This window comes from Pinus tabuliformis, chromosome 4_1 (genome assembly GCF_031772625.1).
Source record: "Pinus tabuliformis cultivar Carrire ecotype Pingquan chromosome 4_1, CPIR1, whole genome shotgun sequence".
In the NCBI taxonomy this organism is placed as follows: domain Eukaryota; kingdom Viridiplantae; phylum Streptophyta; class Pinopsida; order Pinales; family Pinaceae; genus Pinus; species Pinus tabuliformis.
Genome location: NC_142303.1, coordinates 136,191,659 through 136,202,713, shown reverse-complemented (window position 1 = coordinate 136,202,713; position 11,055 = coordinate 136,191,659). Strand labels below are relative to the sequence as shown.

The 11,055-nt window shown below is 36.1% G+C and overlaps 1 pseudogene; it reads left to right on the top strand.

The window, feature by feature from the left end:
- Nucleotides 1-4,271: 4,271 nt before the first annotated feature.
- Nucleotides 4,272-5,399, top strand: LOC149174583 (LEAF RUST 10 DISEASE-RESISTANCE LOCUS RECEPTOR-LIKE PROTEIN KINASE-like 1.1 pseudogene; annotated as a pseudogene).
- The last annotated feature ends 5,656 nt before the right edge of the window (nt 5,400-11,055 follow it).

The following is an 11,055-nucleotide window of genomic DNA, read 5'->3' as shown; positions in this document are numbered from 1 at the left end:
AAATGTATTATAGTCACACACAAATACCATCCATACTAAGAACATCCTCACTCACTGCAATTAGAATATGCCAAATTCTGATTTGATTTGAAGTTTTAATAAGTAAATGAAATGAGTTATAATGTTTGAGAATGGTACTAATGACAATAGCCATTCCAAATTCAAAGTTGTGGAGGAGACTGGAACCAAACAGAGATTTGCATTACATATACCTGAAGGGCTTTAGAGCCTCTGTCATATCTGCTATGTTGAACATTGTTATACTAAACATAGGCTCCTTCTTTGGGCTCTGTGGGCTCCGTCTATGATATTTTGAACACAGTCACTCGCAGTGGGTGTTTTTTATTGTTGAACAAAATGACAAGAAAATTAGCACTGAAACAAAAATGAAGTAGGGAAATTAAAAATAAGGTAATACACAGGATAATACATAATTGAGGGTTGAAGGTAATACACAGGAATATGTTGGTCATCGTTCATAGAAGCAGGAATTTATTGGTCGTGGGTCATGGAAGCAGGAATATGTTGGTCGTGCACCACAAAATTCGGTTTTGGAGAGACCCGGAGGAATAATGCTAGGGAACCAAATGTCAAGCAACAACTTTGGAGAGACCCAGAAGAATAATGTGTGGGAACTAGATGTCAAGCCGAGAGAGTAAAAAAATTATATGCCAGATGTCAGATGGAGAGGAAAAGTATAGACTAAAATGAGAGGGGCATTGATTCAAAAGAAATGCCTATCAACGTAAATATAACATTTAAAGAATAATTATAATTGAAACTTCCTAAATGGACCATATTAAAAAAACTAAAACATTTCTTACAATATTACTAAAAAGAAATTATAAAAATTACCATATAAAGAAAAGGAACTAGATATGCAACCACTTACTATCTCCCAAAAAGCTAAATCTATCATAGTAACTCCCATAGACTACTAAAATTTGGACTAAAAATATTTATACAAATTACCATGTGGAGAAATGTAACTAGATATACATCCATTTAGTGTCCCCCACAAGCTAAATCTCTAATATTAACTCCCATACACCACTCAAATTTAGCTTCCACTTATTTATCGGATGCACCAGGAAAAGGTTGAAGTCGTGTGAGCCACAACCATGCAAACAATAGAGTCAACCAAGAGAGAGGAATTGTTCTGTGCAACTATCACAAAAAAAGTTAACCAATATTTATGGTGCTATTGATTCATTAATACATGGAGCTATAATACACACTGCTACATAATGTGTGGTGGGCATATACATTGTTGACGCTATCACAAAGAATGACAACCAATATTTATAGTGCTATTGACCCATTAATAAATAAGATTGTATATACCCACCCCTAAATAATTTGCAGTGAAACTATGCAACCCATGCATTAATGTGTAAATAACAAAATAAAAATATTGGGGTTGCAACAAAGGAGGGCCCTAAAAGGAAAGTACCAGCTATGTATGGTCGAATCGAAGCAAAAGGACTCTATGGTTCTATCGCATGAACAATATCATACCTCCTATTACTTAATCAATCACAAATGGCATCTTATCTCCCATTGGTTCATCATCTTTGTAAAAAATATTTGATATATAATTTTTTATTTATTAAATATTCATATAAAAAATAAGGTAGTGGCCACTTGCATTGACTTTTATATTTTTAATTAAAAGTACTATTTACCATTGAAAATAATAAAAATTATGTATTTAATAAAGTTTTAATATGTACTAATTTTTAAGCTTTTTATATTATACAGTTTGAGTGGGCTTAATGGTTAAGAGTATGTGTCCTTTTTTAGGAGGTCACAGTTCAATAGATAAAAATAAAAATGTGGGACTTCAGATATGTTTTAAAATTGTTTTTGTTTGGTTTGCGGTTAGTTTTTTAGACCAAAAAAAAAATGTGGGGCTTTAGGTATGTTTCAAAATTGTTTTGGTATAGTTCGTAGTTAGTTATTTTAGACAAAATAAATAAATAAAATAAATAGAGTAATAACACAAGAGCCAAAGACCTTTACTAGGAGTAAAAGCTTGTTTTCATAAACACAACCAACAAGTAATTCCAAATAGCATAATTTGGTGTTGTCTAAACATTATAAGTTTTGGAGTTTTTGGTTGGAATCAGTCTGAAATTTTTTTTGGTCAAAGGTTGATTTTTATTGATAGATTCATATTGTGAAAAATTTACAACTCAAACTTTTAGCAAATTATAGACAAATCACACCAGAAATATATATAAAAAACCTCCAAAACTATAATAAATAAACTACTCCACATAATTTGTCTTCACGATAATTCAAAGTACATTAATAGATTATAGAAATAATAACCCATTTATATTAATAAATTTTTATAAAATAATACACATACTGTCTGCCCATAGCCCATAATTATACGTTAACTTTCCTTAAATAGCATTGATAAATCAATCTACATTCACTAAATAATAATTCCCACCCATAACGGACAATAATACTTTCCCACTACTATTTGTGTCAACTAAATTATGCTATATTTTCAAAGAAGAGGCTATAAATTAGGCCACTGGCTTGGGACGGACTATTACCAGGTGAGAGAAACGGACAGTGTACGTCTTGACGTCTTAGTCATCTCTTCGCAAGTCAATTCCATGTCGTTTACTTAACGGAAAGCAAATTCCTGTACATAATAAAATATTACAATTTTCTTCATAAATTGAATTTTAATAAGTCGAGCGGCACAGCCTGATTGGTGTGTTGGCTGTGCAGTCTTCTGCACTGTAATTCGTGTTTTCGCCTTTTTCTGAATGTATTTGTGGAATTTTTTATCGGGTTGTTTTTATTGTTGAAAAAAATTAATGGGTTTTTTTAGTGTAATTTTTTAAAATCTGATAAAAATTTATTGAAATTATAAGTTTAATGGGTAATTTCTCACAATTTAAGTTTCTTACTAGTTTTTGAGAGTGATGAATCCATATAATCAAAAAAATCAGTTTAAATAAATCAAAATTCCACTTTAATTTTTCCACTCGAATCTAGTACTAAAAATCCAAAAAATCACACTAAAAACAACTCCATTCTTCATACTTTCTTCTTCTTCACTTTTTTAGCTATTCGACAACAAGTCAAATTAATAATAATAGAAAATAATAATTTTTCTACTACTAAAATATATACTGTCAAAATTTTTTAGTGGAATCCAAATTCCAAATTTTAATTGAAATTTTTTATTCAAATCCGAATTCCACTTTTTAATTGAAATTTTTTATTCGAAACCGAATTCTACTTTTAATTGAAATTTTTCATTCGAATCCGAATTCCAACTCGATAAGTATGGAAGCGGCTATAACATAGTCCACTGGCGTGGGATGGACCATACCAGGTGAGAGAAACGGCCCGTGTACGTCTTGACATTGGAGTCTTCCTCACCTCAAGTCAATTGACTCAATTCCATGTCGTTTATCTATGCCAAAGCAAATCCCTGTTCAAAATAAATTATTTTATAACTTTCCGCATAGATTAAATTTTAATAAATCGAGCGGCAAAATCGGATTGGGTCGTTGACTCTGCAATCCTGTGCACTGCAATTCGTGTTTTCGCCCTCGTAATGTATTTACGGAATTCTGCATACATTTCTGGTCATTGGCTTCTGTTTAACGGCAAGTCGCCCTTCTCAGCCTTCCACAGTCAGAGTCAAATCACTGCACAATTTTCACAGATAAAGACGTAAAACCGTGTGGAATTGAGGGCATCTTACAGCAAATACCAGCAGAATTCTCTGTAAAGCCGTGTGGAATTGAGGGCGTTTCCCGCACGGCAATTCCATTCCATGCCGTTTCCGTCACGCCCACTCTCCTAAATTCCATTTCCATCGTCTTCTTAACCTGTTTACAGAGCCCTTCATCTTCAGTTGGTTGCTATTGGCCTCTTCTTCTTTCAACTTGTGTTAGGGTTGTAACCTATTTATTATTAGTTCGGCTAGTTCGTAGATTAAGTAAGGTGTTTTTTTAGACGCCACTAGCTCTGTAATTCTTAGTTTTGTTAGCCAATGGAATCCAGCAAAATATTTTTAGACACCACCATTTTTCGGGATGCTCTGTGATTTTAACAACACCACCACTTCTTTGCTCTGTGATTTTTAAGTCAGATTAGCTAATAAAATCAAGCAAAGTTTTTTCTAGACACCACTACTTCTCTCCATACTCTATGATGCTATGTGATCCTAACAACTTCAAGTGAGCTTTCATTAATTTTTATCTGTGACAGAAGAGGGAAGCAAAGCAGTGAGCATGAGGAAACTGGTATTGTTCCTAACCCATTGTGTGAAGAGGACGAAACCTTCTGGTAGCCAGAGTCATGCTACTGGTTTAAGAGAATATGAGGGAAAGGGCATGGAGCCACCTGTATTCCCTGGGCGGAAGATAGGCAATTTGGTAATATATTCCTACGAAGAACTTCGACAGGCTACAAACTGTTTTCATGAGGATAACGAAATTGGGGAAGAAGGGAATGGGTTGGTCTATTTGGGAAAGCTTCGGGACGGACGAACTGTGGCCGTGAAAAGACTTTATCAGGAAAATTCTTGGAAACATGAACAGTTCATCAACGAGTTGCAGATATTTTCGAGCTTGAATCATCCACGCCTGGTTCCTCCTTATGGCTGTACCTCTGCAGGCACTCCAGATCTGCTGCTTGTATATGAATTTGTTCCAAATGGGACCTTGGCCGATCATCTCCATGGGTATCGCAGAAACCCTAGGGGATTGCCATGGTACGCTCGTTTGAACATTGCTCTTCAAACTGCCCAGGCCTTGGCTTTCCTTCACAGTGCTGATACGCCTATAATTCACAGAGATGTGAAATCCTCCAATATTTTCTTGGACGAGAATTTCAATGTCAAGGTTGCTCGTTTTGGGTTTTGCGGGCTTGTGCCTGCAGATGCCTCATATGTCACCAGTGCTATACTGGGCACGGCGGGGTATATTGACCCAGAATACCTTAAATGCTATTACTTGACTGAGAAATCCGATGTGTACAGCTTCGGGGTCGTTTTAATGGAGATCATCTCTGCCAAATTAGCGGTGGACGTACATCGGAATACAGGGGAAATCAACCTTGCTAACATGGCAATATCAAAGATTCAAGAAGGGGCTTTGCATGAACTCGTGGATCCCCAGCTGGACATTGAAGTTAACCATCTGGTGAAGGCCATGGTCAGTGCTGTTGCAGAATTAGCCTTCAGATGCTTGGCTTCTGATAGAGATGACAGACCAGACATGAAAGAAGCTGTTGCTCGGCTTGAGGAGATCAAGCAATCATGTGGGACGCCAAGTGGTCCAGGTGAACGAGACTGGGGATCATCGTTTTCCAACACCAAACAGCCACCATTTTCTTCCATCTCTGTCGGAGACAAGTGACCCCGCAACACCAGTACACAAATTGGGTTAAGATTTAAGGTCACAGCTATAGTTGTGACATTGCAGGCCGGATGAACATTGTCTGTTTAGGCTCCAGATTATATGGTTCCATGAATAACGGCCATGGCTATTACAGATATTGCAGCTGAAATTTTCATATATATGTTTATTTGTGTGACGAGATGCAGTAGTTTCAAACTATTGATGAATTGAAATTTGGATAAAGCTCATGGGGCGAATAGATTATGCGAAGCCAGTCACGCTGACTGGTTGTGCAATGGCCATATTATAGGGAACAGTTTTTCCTTTGCTGTATGGAGAATTGTAACACTGGTTAACTTTATTAGTGATTGCATTATAAAGTGTAGTAAGTTGTTAATTTTATAATGTAAAGTGTAATAAGTTGTTAATTTTATAATATTTTGTCTCCAGAAGTTTAGAAGTTTGTATGATGGAAGAAAATGGTAAGATTTGTTAATCTTATTATTGAGAGTCTCATTGGGTACAATTCGGGTGATAACTATCGTTGGTACCATTTTGCTGATAATTATTTTATTCAGGGTCGGTAATTCGTGATAATTATCTTATTCATTGTGGTAATTCTAGTGATAATTATCTTATTCATTGTGGGTGGATTGTTTTTGTTATTTAATAAACTGATTAGGTAATTCGTGATAATTATCTTATTCATTGTGGTAATTCTAGTGATAATTATCTTATTCATTGGGGGTGGATTGTTCTTTTGTTATTTAATAAACTGATTAGCTTCGGCGTAGGCTCTACCTAGTCACAAAAGAAATGGGAAATAAATTGTTAATTTGATACAATTTTGTTTAAAAAAGTTATAGGAGGATAAGATACATTTAATTTATTATTTTGATAAGTATTGTGTGGATGTAAAGTATAAGTGAACCCTTACACGAACTCGTACACGAGTCTTTGGACTTTCACACTCTAGCGTCTGACACACGGCCCCTGCCTTTAACAGACTGGTGTTCCTCAGACCTCAGTGAACCTCAAGTGAACCTCTTGTTTCACAGATACTACTACTTCAACGGACAATTTTAACACATGCAGAAATGAAAAAGAAATGTACTCTAGCGGAATGTATCATGCTCAGAAAATGGATACTCATATATTTATGCAAAAGTTTCTTTACAAAAATTCAAAGAGAAATTCTGAAGCTCCTTTTCAAAGATAGATTGTTTAGGCATTTATCAAATGTTGTGACTTGTCAAGCAAGAAGCTATCTGAAGGCTTCCTGGCCTTTCACGCACTCTATCTTAGAACTTGAATTCTTACGAAAACATACAGACTTCAAAAACCTAAGAATCTGGCCACTTTAGGTTCTCAACAGAGCTCTCACTCTGATGTGCAGGCTTCTCAGATCCAACTCTAAAGATATGGAAGCAAGAACTTCCTCCTTGGACTCAAAAACTCAAAAACATAACCAAAATCACACTCACACCCTGAATGCCCAGAATGAGCCTTACTCCTTCTTTATATAGGAAAATGAGGGGAAAAACATCCGACAGTCAGGCAGACAGATTCAGTACTATCTTTCGTCAGTCGAAGAGATGTGGCTCAAAGCTCACCAAAAGTCGGAGAAGTGCTCCGAGTCTCGTGACTGAAGAATCTTCGTACTAAGTTACACTGTGGAAGATTTGAACAAATCCCATGGAAAACATTGTATTGTAAATAACTTTTACATAGTGGATGCTTTTAAACAGAAACGCCCACGAGAAAACTAGTCACATTCAGTATTGTGACTAGACATCATTATGACACTGTGGAAGCTTTAAGGACAAGCCCACAAGAACCATTAGTCCCCCAAGGGTGTGGCCCCTGGAAATCTTATCTGAGAATATCTACAAGAATCCCAAGCCTTTGTATAAATTCTTCGTACAATCATAGGCTTTCTTAAGACGATTTGGTGTTTAATCTTAGTCATGACTAACCATTCATGGTGTCTTTTCATAAAATAACCTATAATTTGACTATCTTGATAATTATTGACATCTCCAACAATTTTACATGGAGAATGTCAGCATTCAATTAAAAATCCACAAGTGTCACATTCATATCGAAAGTCACGCTGGAAGAAAAGAGGATCCATAGCAGTCTTGTTGAGGCCAAAATCGTTCCACCATTGTTGAAGCCATTCACCTTGCCGTTGTCTTTGTGTGGTCCCTGTGGCCCCAAATTTTACTCTTGTGTAGTGAGTTTCGTTTTTTCCATCTACATTCATGATGTCCCACCACAACATTTTGTAGTCTGAAAAGTTGTAAATGGTATCCGAGAAGATAATGCTTGGATTACCCTATGGCCACATTTCTAGCATGTCGTACCATCCCGGCCATCTGGTTTGATTTATGGCAAGATATTTGTGGAAGATTCTCCTCTGGTTGCTTCCTTCTGTCTAGATCACAGTAATATCTCTAAAATTTTGGCTTAGAGATTCTTCAGCCAAATGTGCGGCCATCATACTCCTCTGATACACCATGTCGTGTATCCATTTGCTACCTTTGGGGTAGACTTTCCTTTCAGGTACTAAGTGTTGAATATCTTAATGAGGTTGCAAATTTGCATCGAGCACTTTTGTGTTTCTTAGTTGCCATGTTGGTTTCCATTTGGAACAGTATTCTTCCCAGTTCTGTGTTTCAGAAATACTTCTCAGAGTCTCTGTATGTTGGGAAGGGTCCCATTCTGTTACTATCACCATGGCAGTGTCTTTCTAATTTAAATATTCTCTGCTTAGGAAGTCAGGCAGACAATTCTTTTCGCCTTTGATGTGTTCGACTTCAAAGTCGAAATTTGCAAATAGAGCTTGCCACCTTGCGAACTTAGCTTCTCTTGCTTTCTTTATAGCTTTACTAAGGACTTTCTTTAGTGCAGAGGCATCTATTCTTAAGAGAAACTTTTTGTGTATCAGGTGGATATCAAATTTATCAATGCAGTTCCATGCTGCTTTGACCTCTTTTTCTATAGTAGAATAGTTTTTCTCAGGTGGGCTCCAAGTCCCTGAGACAAGCTGAACTTTTTTTTCTTTTCCTTCTTTCTTTTGCTTCAAAATTCCTCCCCACCCTTCATTGTTGGCTTCTGTTTCAACAATTTTGAAAGAATCTTCATCAGCGATATGAAGAATAGGAAGAGTTTTTACCTTCATTTTAATTCTTCTGGCAGCTTCAGTGTGGGCCTAAGACCAAGGTTCTAGATTTTTTGCAATCTTCTGTTGAGTAATAATCTATCTTTGGTTGTGTCAGACACTAGAGTGTAAAATTCCAAAGGTTCGTGTATGGGTTCGTGTATTTATCACAGAGAAGAGACTCAATGAGAGCAATATTCGGGTCTAAAGCCCTTGCAGCAAATTGTGGTATCAGAGGCAGTAACGTCTGGTTCATTACGGTTAGTACTCAAAATCTATAAGTCTCTAAAATGGATAATTCTAGAAGATTAGTCTCTTTCAGAGAGTTTGAAGCTAAAGAACAAGCTGAAGAAAACCCATTAAGAGATATGTTTTCTTCATCATCTAAAAGGGTTATAAATTCTGCAAAACTTGAATATTTTGAAAGTCAGCCTACACCTAAGTGGTGTCTACGTAGTATATCCTCGTCAGAAGTATATGCTAACTTATCTATGTTCCATCTTAAATCTGTAACTAGAATACCTATCATAGAAAGTATTAGTCAAATACAAGAGAACTCAGATTCCGTACAAACACTTTCTCTTCTTGACACTAAGAAACTTCAGTCTAAAGCCAAAAGACTGGGAACCAAATATTTGCATCTAGGGTGCATAAGGGTAGGGATCAATCCCTTAGTCCATAGAGGACTAAATAATTTTGTTCTTGTCACAGTCAGAGATCTGACACATAACAAGTATTCAAATTCATTGATAGGAGGAATGGTTGCTCCATTATCAAATGGACCAGTATACTTTGATTGCTATCCCAACTTTTCTATATATACATTTGATGAGCACATCAAGGATATTTTACAACTACAGATTCAAACAACAGGGTTTGATATGAAGAAAAAGAGAAATAATATTGCCATTCAAACTCGTGGTTGTTTTAGACACACAAATACCCTCTATCCTGTAGTTCTCCATGCTCCCAGCAAAGAATCCAAATCTAGTGTGGTTGTTCTAATAGATACCTAGAATCAAAATATAGAACATCATATTATTAAATGGGAGGACCTAAGTTTCCCAGAACATTGGGTTGTTGATAACCCAAAACCTCCAACATTGCAAAAGATTACTTCTGCTGATATACAAGAAGGACCATCATCTGTTGTAGTATCCTTTCCTAGAAGATCTACAATAGATCGCAGAAGAATCGATTTAGCTTGCAAAGCATCATCCATGTATATTGATCCACAAGTAGTAGATACTGCCAGTTCTTTTACACCATCTGTAAATTTCCCTCATATAGATCTATTTGAATATGCCCAGATTGTAAATTTTTCATCCCTACAAGTCATTTTCCCAAGCTGCAATCAAAAGATAAATCTCAGTAGCCTTGCTGATTCTATCATACATCAAAACCACCATCCAAGGATAGGAGTATCTCCTCCTACAACTTCTGTCACTCCGTGTCCAAATCCTAAGTGTTCTGAAATACCTTTCCCTCATGATATTGATCATGTATTAATGATTCATGAGCTTCCATCTTTGGAAAATGAAGACCCCCGCCTCAAAGACATGTTTAGCAAAATGTGTCCTACTGGTATGCCTCGCTATGGTCTAGGATATCTGGAACAACTTGATGAAATAATCCCTCAATCCAGATTTGACAACTTTGTGCCTTCTGATTGTAAGAAGTCGTCAAAACCAGAAATGCACAAGTTCTTTTCAGTTATGGAAGGATGTAGGAAGCATACAATTGATCATCAATGGATGAAAAATATGCTTAATTGGGATTTATACACTCATCCTGAGGCTGAAAGTTTTGACCTTACCACTCCATACCTAGAAAAAATCAGATTATCCCATGAATGGAAAACATACATGCAAAATAACAATGTCTAGTTGTCTTTTTATGAATGGAAGAGGAAGCAAGAAAATAAAGATGTACAAATGGCAGATGTTGAATCATCCTCAACAAAACATTCTTGGACTGCCATAGATGGCAGTAAAATTGAAACTCCTACCACCTTCCCTCCTTACAAAGGCATTGTATTAGGAGAAGCATGGAACAATGTTAAAGCCATTCCACTGGTCATAAAAGATGACAGTGCCCTTGGCATTGATGGTAGGATACAGAAAGCCAATGAATAGATAAACTGGACAAATACAACAGTTAAAGGGCTAGAAATGAATTGTGCAAAGTCTATTGAAGTTAAAAAATATTTTGACAGTATACAAGTATCTGTAAATAGTATTAACAAAACTCTGAATGATGTGAACTATTCCACTACTATATTGAAAGGTTTTGTTAAAGAATCCTTAACAAGGATAGAAGATGTTGAAAGGAAAGTAGATATGGGAAAACAATCTACTCAGGAATCTATTGAAGAACTGTCTAAAAAATTTGATAAACTTCATATAACCCCCAAAGACAAACCGATTCCTATTTTTTCTCTACTCAAGAGATCTATAAATATTCAGCATCCTGTTAACCCTATTGATAGATTTCCTTCTCTCTTCCCTAAAG